Source organism: Myripristis murdjan, chromosome 1 (genome assembly GCF_902150065.1).
Source record: "Myripristis murdjan chromosome 1, fMyrMur1.1, whole genome shotgun sequence".
NCBI lineage: Eukaryota > Metazoa > Chordata > Actinopteri > Holocentriformes > Holocentridae > Myripristis > Myripristis murdjan.
Window position 1 is genome coordinate 27,442,434 of NC_043980.1, and position 7,222 is coordinate 27,449,655.

General features: G+C 40.8%; 1 protein-coding gene across 5 annotated transcripts in view; it reads right to left on the reverse strand.

Annotated features, from left to right (window-relative positions):
- Positions 1 to 6,596, reverse strand: part of trim2a (tripartite motif containing 2a) — a 31,812-nt gene extending 25,216 nt beyond the window's left edge. For 4 of the 5 annotated variants that reach the window (XM_030049910.1, XM_030049902.1, XM_030049894.1 and 1 more), the window contains exons 1-2: positions 6,310 to 6,596; positions 5,270 to 5,356 (exon numbers count right to left, since the gene is read on the reverse strand). The gene's annotated coding sequence lies outside the window, so the exon portion shown is untranslated. Of the gene's footprint in view, positions 1 to 2,833; positions 2,968 to 5,269; positions 5,357 to 6,309 lie in introns of those variants that run through there. The other variant, XM_030049877.1, reaches the window with a different exon arrangement.
- Between the last annotated feature and the right edge of the window lie 626 nt (positions 6,597 to 7,222).

Consider the following 7,222-nt stretch of genomic DNA (forward strand, 5'->3'; position numbering starts at 1 on the left):
AGCTAGACACCTGCAGCAACCAGTCATTTTTATTGATTTCAACTCTGCTTTCAACTGCAAATTGACACTTGTTTAGAATGACCTCTTTTATTTTTTTGATAGTGACAGTAGAGAGAGACAGGAAAGGTAGGGGAGACAGAGGGATGGTGACATGAAAAAAAGGACAAATTCGGACCCAAGCCACTGCAGTAAGGACACAGCCTTGATGTGTGGTAAGTGCTCGACCAGGTGAGCCACTGGGGCGCTTGGAATGTCTTCATAAGCTTAATGTGAAGGGTCTTCATTCAATGGTTATAAACACAGGGGCACCACATGGCTGTGTGCTGCTGCTGCCACCACTGCTTCCATTTACATATATGAGATGACTTGAAAATTATGCAGCCAAAAAAAGAACCTACAATACAAACAAAGCCAAATTAAACTACTAACATCCTCCCTGTCATACTAAACAACCAACCTGTGTGTTTTTAATTAGGTTTCATTTGAGTTTTGATCTTAGCTGACACACACTGGGGATGGCATACAAAAGATCAAATGCATTTTATCCTTTAACAGCACAGAATGGTAATTTGAGTGTAAAGAGCAAAAACAAACTCTCCAAAATTGTGAACATAGCAGAAAAGGGATTTGGCAAACCACAAAAACAGGTTTGCAACAGCTGCTCCCATCTGGCCGCTGCTTTAGGGTCCCGAGAGCAAGCAAGAACTTTTATAAGAATTCTTTTATCCCTCATGTGATACAGGCTCTGAATACAGAGTGACTGCAGGGAACTTGCTCTTGCATAGAGCCTCTTTGCTCCTACCGCCTATTTGCAACTTTGTATATTGTATGTTTTTAATGTTATATTATGTGTTTGTGGACTGTATAAACTTGTATTGTTTCTTGGGAAGAAAGCAAAAATAACTTTCCGCCAAGGTGAACAATGAAGTTGATCTGTCCATCTAGCAACAACAAGCCAAACATCGCCGTGGTAGATCCGTGCACAGCTCACAGCTGCAGGCCCATTGATCCTATAAGGTCAAAATGTCACAAGGTAACAGTTCAGTAAGCCTTCAGGGACTTTGGTCGCTGTGCAAACCAACATCAATACCATCATCAAGCTATACAGTACGTACACCATGGAAATCGATCAGTGATTTGAAGGCACATAGGACTGTTGTCGGGGTTACCACACTACTGAAGCACGAGGGCGAAAGAAACAGGAATATAGGAATGAAGGCTGGAAGGATTTTACTAATGCTGCATTATCTGGATCATAACATACACCCACAGCATGCACCTAGATGACTTAATGTGCATATTTTCATATAGAACCAATTAAAAATCGGTGGGGAATTACTGTAATAGCAGTCACTCCTCCCTTGCTCAGCTTCAAGTAAGGCCTTGGTCCACGTGACCTCGACTGAATGATGATAACTAGGTCAACCACTATAACAGGCCTACGGTAAAGTTTCAGATAACCCTGTGCAGAAGATATAGATAGATAGACAGATAGATACTTTATTCATCCCGAAGGAAATTCGGGTAGGGTAGGGACATGGCTATATTTTGATACTGAGCCAGACTGCACAGAATCCTCTTGGTGGATTGTTTATGTCCTGCTAAACTGCATTGTGTTGGGAGTGAGAATAATCCCACAGATCCACGTCTGTAGCTGCAGCACAATACTGCAGTGGCTGGAGAATATGCAGCCTTTACTGCATCACTTACTGCTTCCTGTACTCAGAGTCACTTACTGCATTAAAGCACTTCTGATGTTACTCTATGCATTAGCCCTGACAAAAAGGTACCTGACAACTTCTCTCCCTCCCTCCCTCCCTCCCTCCCTCTCTCTCTCTCTCTCTCTCTCTCTCTCTCTCTCACACACACACACACACACACACAGAGGAAGAGAAGGCAAATCTAATAGATCTTAGCCATCTATCTGCAAAGACGAATGGAGGGACAGAGTAAAATCTGCCCACCATGCAGCTGAAACCATGTTATCGAATCACGTAACCACAAGATTATTATTAGGCATTACTGTGTGAATGTCAGAGGTGGCAAATATGTCAGTCTGGCAAGAAATCTTGCTACTCAAGGGGGGAAAAAAGAAGGAAAAAAAAAAAAGATTTTGTGCACTTTCCAAAATTGCCCAAATAAAAAAGCAAACTGCCTCACATGTGGGAAGTAAAGTCAAGGGTAACTTGACTGTTCAACTTAAACAACAATTACACAATACATAAATAAAGTAAGAGTTCTGTAAATAGATAAAGATCTGGAACACAACTAAAATGACAAACTTCTCAATGTGCATGGGAGTTCAGCACTGCTCCTAAATCTGCCTCTCACACAACAGCTCCAGCCTGTTTTTGTTTTTTAGTTTTTCATAAATCCAGCATGTCCACTGCACCTCTCCAACTCTAAACCACAAGCCATGTTACACTGTAAAAAAAAAAAAAAAATCACTCAGGATCATCATGCATCACTCAGCAACTTAAGTCTAAACCTGTGGATGCAACGTGAATGGATCAGCACATCAAAATAATATTGCTTAAAGGAAGCAGAATTGGTAGTTAGATCTCTTAGCAGGGATGCTTGTCATTTTGCTGCAGGAATTCTGCTTTTCCACTCAGTGAGAGTGGCTTTCCTCAGAGGCTAAATGTCTCCAAAAATATCCTGCTTGCTTACTAAGTTTACGAGAAATATTTTACAAAATTACTCGTGCTATTTTTTATATAAACACACTGCAGCTGTGACAGTCTGAAGACCAAGTTCAACTTCCAGAGCTACAAGCGGTGAAAAAAATGACACATACATACATGCATGCACATACATGGCGCGCACCACTCACCGCTTACGTCAAGGATATCTTAAAGACAGTCCATCACCGTTTGATAGTGTCCAAAGTAAAATGACGCATGAGGATGTATCGGATGACGAGGATCCTTCCTTCACTAGTCAGAGCATCTGGTCGAGATCCCGCTCAATGTCCTGCCCGGCCTTTGGCCCCCCTTTCCGCATCTAAAACCAGGCTGCGGCTGAGGCTGCTGGCACGGAGGAGTTTGCTTCCACCTCACTTATTAAAGGGATCCGGAGCGCCAATAAAAGGGAAAGACAACCACTGCCTTGATCCAGTCCGCTCAGACAAACAGAAAACCCTCATCAATATTACATCCACGTGTATAAATAGCATTGGCTTCCATGCAATATTTCTCTTTTTGCAGGAAGGCAGGATGTAGGAAATGTGCTTGTTTGTTTCTACAAATTTCTGCAGTATGGGTGCATGTAGAGCAGTGTAAGGAGTAATATAGTATATGATTTCACTTTATTAAGTGTAACCGTAGGTATCATTTATTTATCAGTTGTACATTTAATTATATTTTCAGCGATTTAAAGGATAATCAATAATAAAATGTGGTAAAGTGTTGGCTAATGAGAGTCTGGTAAACTTTGTAGTCTTGGTATGAATTTGTATACTATATTTGTATAATAAGTTTTGAGTTTAAACTGTTTAACTTGGCAAACTTTTCTAAGTTACGCAGGGCCTATTCCTCCTGACTTGTGTGGGGCATCCCGGGCTCTGCTGTCCAGCCCCTCCCTTCTTGTGAGGGAGACTGTTGCCATGGCAACTCTATATTATGCAGCAGCCTCTGAAAGACCCTTTTCAAATTTAAAAAAAAAAAAAAGAAAAAGAAAGAAAGACAGAAACAAGTTATTTGCATTCCTTTTCCATTACTGATTTCTATGATGCCGATACAAAAAAGGCGGTGTAGGAGTAATTGTCTGCTGTGTCTCAGGTTGGGGGAGGGGATGGTCTTGCAACATCTTTAGGCCTCACTAGTATTTTAGAGAACTAAGGCTCTGTGTATGCCACTGTCAAAGAATGCTTGCTTAGCATGCAGTGCACAATCATGGATCACTGGCATGGTACATGATGAAAGGGACCAAGTCCACATCAGTGCATTTCAGAGCAAATAGAACAGAATATTTCACCAGAGTGCTTCTGCAACTTTCAACTTTCAGATAAGTTGAAAACTCAAAAATATAAGTCAGTCCATTCAAACAAGTGACACCACACATATTACGTTTAGTATCAAGAACCTGATACACTACAAGGAAACACACTCACAATGTTTTGATGCACAATCCAGCCCCAGTTACAGAATGCCGTTACAGAAAGCACAGTCGGACATATATTTGTGTTGCATGGCACAGATTTAGGATCGATTTCTTTTGCAATCATAATGCAAACGAAATCAGACACACTGAATAAATCACAAATGAAAGTGTTTCACAAAAGCTTATATGAACAAACTCATGCTTTTGAAAAAATTTGGTCTGTTTTTTAAGGACAAAGCAGAGTTTGAACATAATTGTATCCTATGCTGGTCTCAGCTGCCTGCACCTGCTGCTGCCATTAGTCCAACAGAGCATGGCAGGATTAGTCGGAGGTCCCAGAATGGCTGCTGAATAATTAAATAACTTCTTTTGTCACATTATGCTGCTTTAATTGAATATTTGGTTAGGAACTGACAGTGACAAATTTCAATCACAATTTGATGTAGATGTGATGAAGGGGCTTTTCTTCAGTGAAACAGTTGGTGGGAAAGCTGTTGTTACCTACGTCATGTTAATGTAGTGTAATGGGAGATCTCTCTCTTGATGTGAGTGAACAAGATCAACAGTGTCCAAGATACAACATTCATTAGGTTCTTACTAAATGTAGCAGGTCAAGTGCTGCAGGAAAGACACACAGAAACTTTCTCTTCTGCATCACATGTCAGAGTACAGCCAACAGGAATGCCTCTTTGCCTTCCATGCAATAACCTCACTGTGGGACTTCATCTTAAACTAGACCTCATCTCAAGGGATTTACTTAAACAGGGTCATTCCCCCTGTTTAAGATAATTAACCCACCAAAGACTTTTTAATAATGCAGGGGGGTACAGCCTGCAAAAAAATAAATAGTATGAATTTATAGGAAAAGCCTCAGACCCCATGCTGGGTCTCAGCTGGGGTTAGACTAAAGTGCAATAACAACAAAGTGCAATTTAGAAACCAGAGTTTATCCTCATAAAAGCTCCTCTTCTCAGATGCCATATTTTAAGAGCAGCTGTTATGCAAAAAGTGAGGACCAATTGAACCGTTATTTAAGAAATGACTCCAGTTAGGCTCCATAAACACAAGAACAAAATGTATTATTATATATTGCAAATATGAAAATCTGTCTTAAAATAGCTAGCAGGGATGCACTGTCTTCCATATAAAGTGTAATTTAGTGTCTTACCCCATACTTGTTTCCCCTGTCTTCTCTCCAGCGCAGTAGGGTCAGTTCAGGGACTTGACTTCCTCCATGTGTTCACTTTGCAAAGATCTGGAGTCAAAAAAGTGTCCATTAGCATCACCTGCATCAGCAATCTGTCACTCAGATGCATTTCTCTCATGCAATGACACACAATGACATTTTGTCATGTCTTTGAATTTATATAACTGACATATATTGGCATTCTGAACATTTCACAGTGCAGTTTCTTTTTTTGCTGCAACATTTTTGCAAACTTGCCTACAGTTTTGGGGCTGTCTTTATTCAGTGATAATGGACAAGCATGCTACACAGTCCAAGACTGCACAATGTACACACTCACACACACACACACGCACACACACGCGCACACACACACACACACACACACACACACATTTATAATCCCTTCTGACCATGCCATCTCTTGTTTATATCCACACATGAGGAATCCAACTTGACAATGACACCTTGAGTACCTGGACATTTGCCTAGAGAGAGTAGTTGTATGTCACTCCTGTATTAGCCTTAAATCCTAATCTCTGTGGCCCACTGTTGATCTGCCACTAATAATCCTTGTGGCAATAGTAGAATGGAACAATTGAATCCTATGGTACATACATCCGGACACAGTATGATATAAAAGGTCACAGTGGTAGCTGAAGAATCGACTGTGACACTGGTGTCCTTTAAAGTGACAGGGAATAAGGTCATCACCAGGACGCTGTACTGTAAGGTTGTCATGCGGTTTTAAAAAGCAATGGGAAGTATGCTGCTGAATGTACGCTGCTATATGGATCTGTACTGTCATTAATAGTCTATGAAACCTGAAGACCTCCAGGTCACACGATACAAAAATCAATATTAGATCATAAAATAGCCACTTTTAAGGGGGTATAATGCCGTGTGACAATTTTGTTTCTCAGCAGTCGATACTCGTCCTCAGAAAAAGACTGCTACAGGCACTACAGTGGCTATAGTGTTTGTACACTCAAGATTTGGTGACCAAACAAATAGAAACTTACTCCTTCCAGTGCTGATGTTGGTAAGACCTCCTTCATCTGAAGAAATGCTGATATGCAGGATCCAAGTTGTCTGTTTCATGGCTTGCTAGACCAATGGAGAGCTGCCATTGCCTATTTGGAGTTACTTAAATTAATTCGTTGTCCACCAGACATTCATGAGCTACAAGGTATGAGAGTGATGAGATGGAGTCCAGAAAGCTTTGTCGTTAGCTGTGGACGACATGTTGCCTAATTGTGAGGAGACCTTTCAGTACACTATGAGAAAGACCTCCAGCAATAACACAGAGTGAAAGTAGAGAGCCTACTCCTGAGGTGTTAAGTTGAGCTGTGGGATAATGAGGGATTGAGAGGAGCATAATCCCTTGCACATGGCTAGAGCAACTTTGATCTAGAGGTAAACGTGCCAAGTCACGGGCCATCTAATATCTCATGGAGTAGGAGTTGCTAGTTTCTGTTGTGCTGCTTCGCTTGGCTGGTGGCAGATCTGAGTTGGGGTTGGGGTTGGCATGGAGTCATACCATACTCTACCCTACCTGACCATACCATACTGTGTCAGATTCTATTGCACCATTCCATATCGTATTGTATCATATCATAACATGTGGCATTGCATTGTGTCATATCATATTGTATTGTGTCATATCATATTGTATAGAAACTTACCAACTTGTATCATGTCATGTTGTGGTATAACATAACATAACATAACATAACATAACATAACATATAACATAACACGTGCAATATCTGACTAATCATGCAGCCTTTCCTCCTTCCAATACCGTTTCCCCTGCCCTCCATGTAAATAGTTTGTTGACTCTTAGGGACCCTCTACAAATCCATGCACTGTATTATATACACAATGCACTATAGATATACGTAGATAGATAAACTATGCCATATAATATATAGT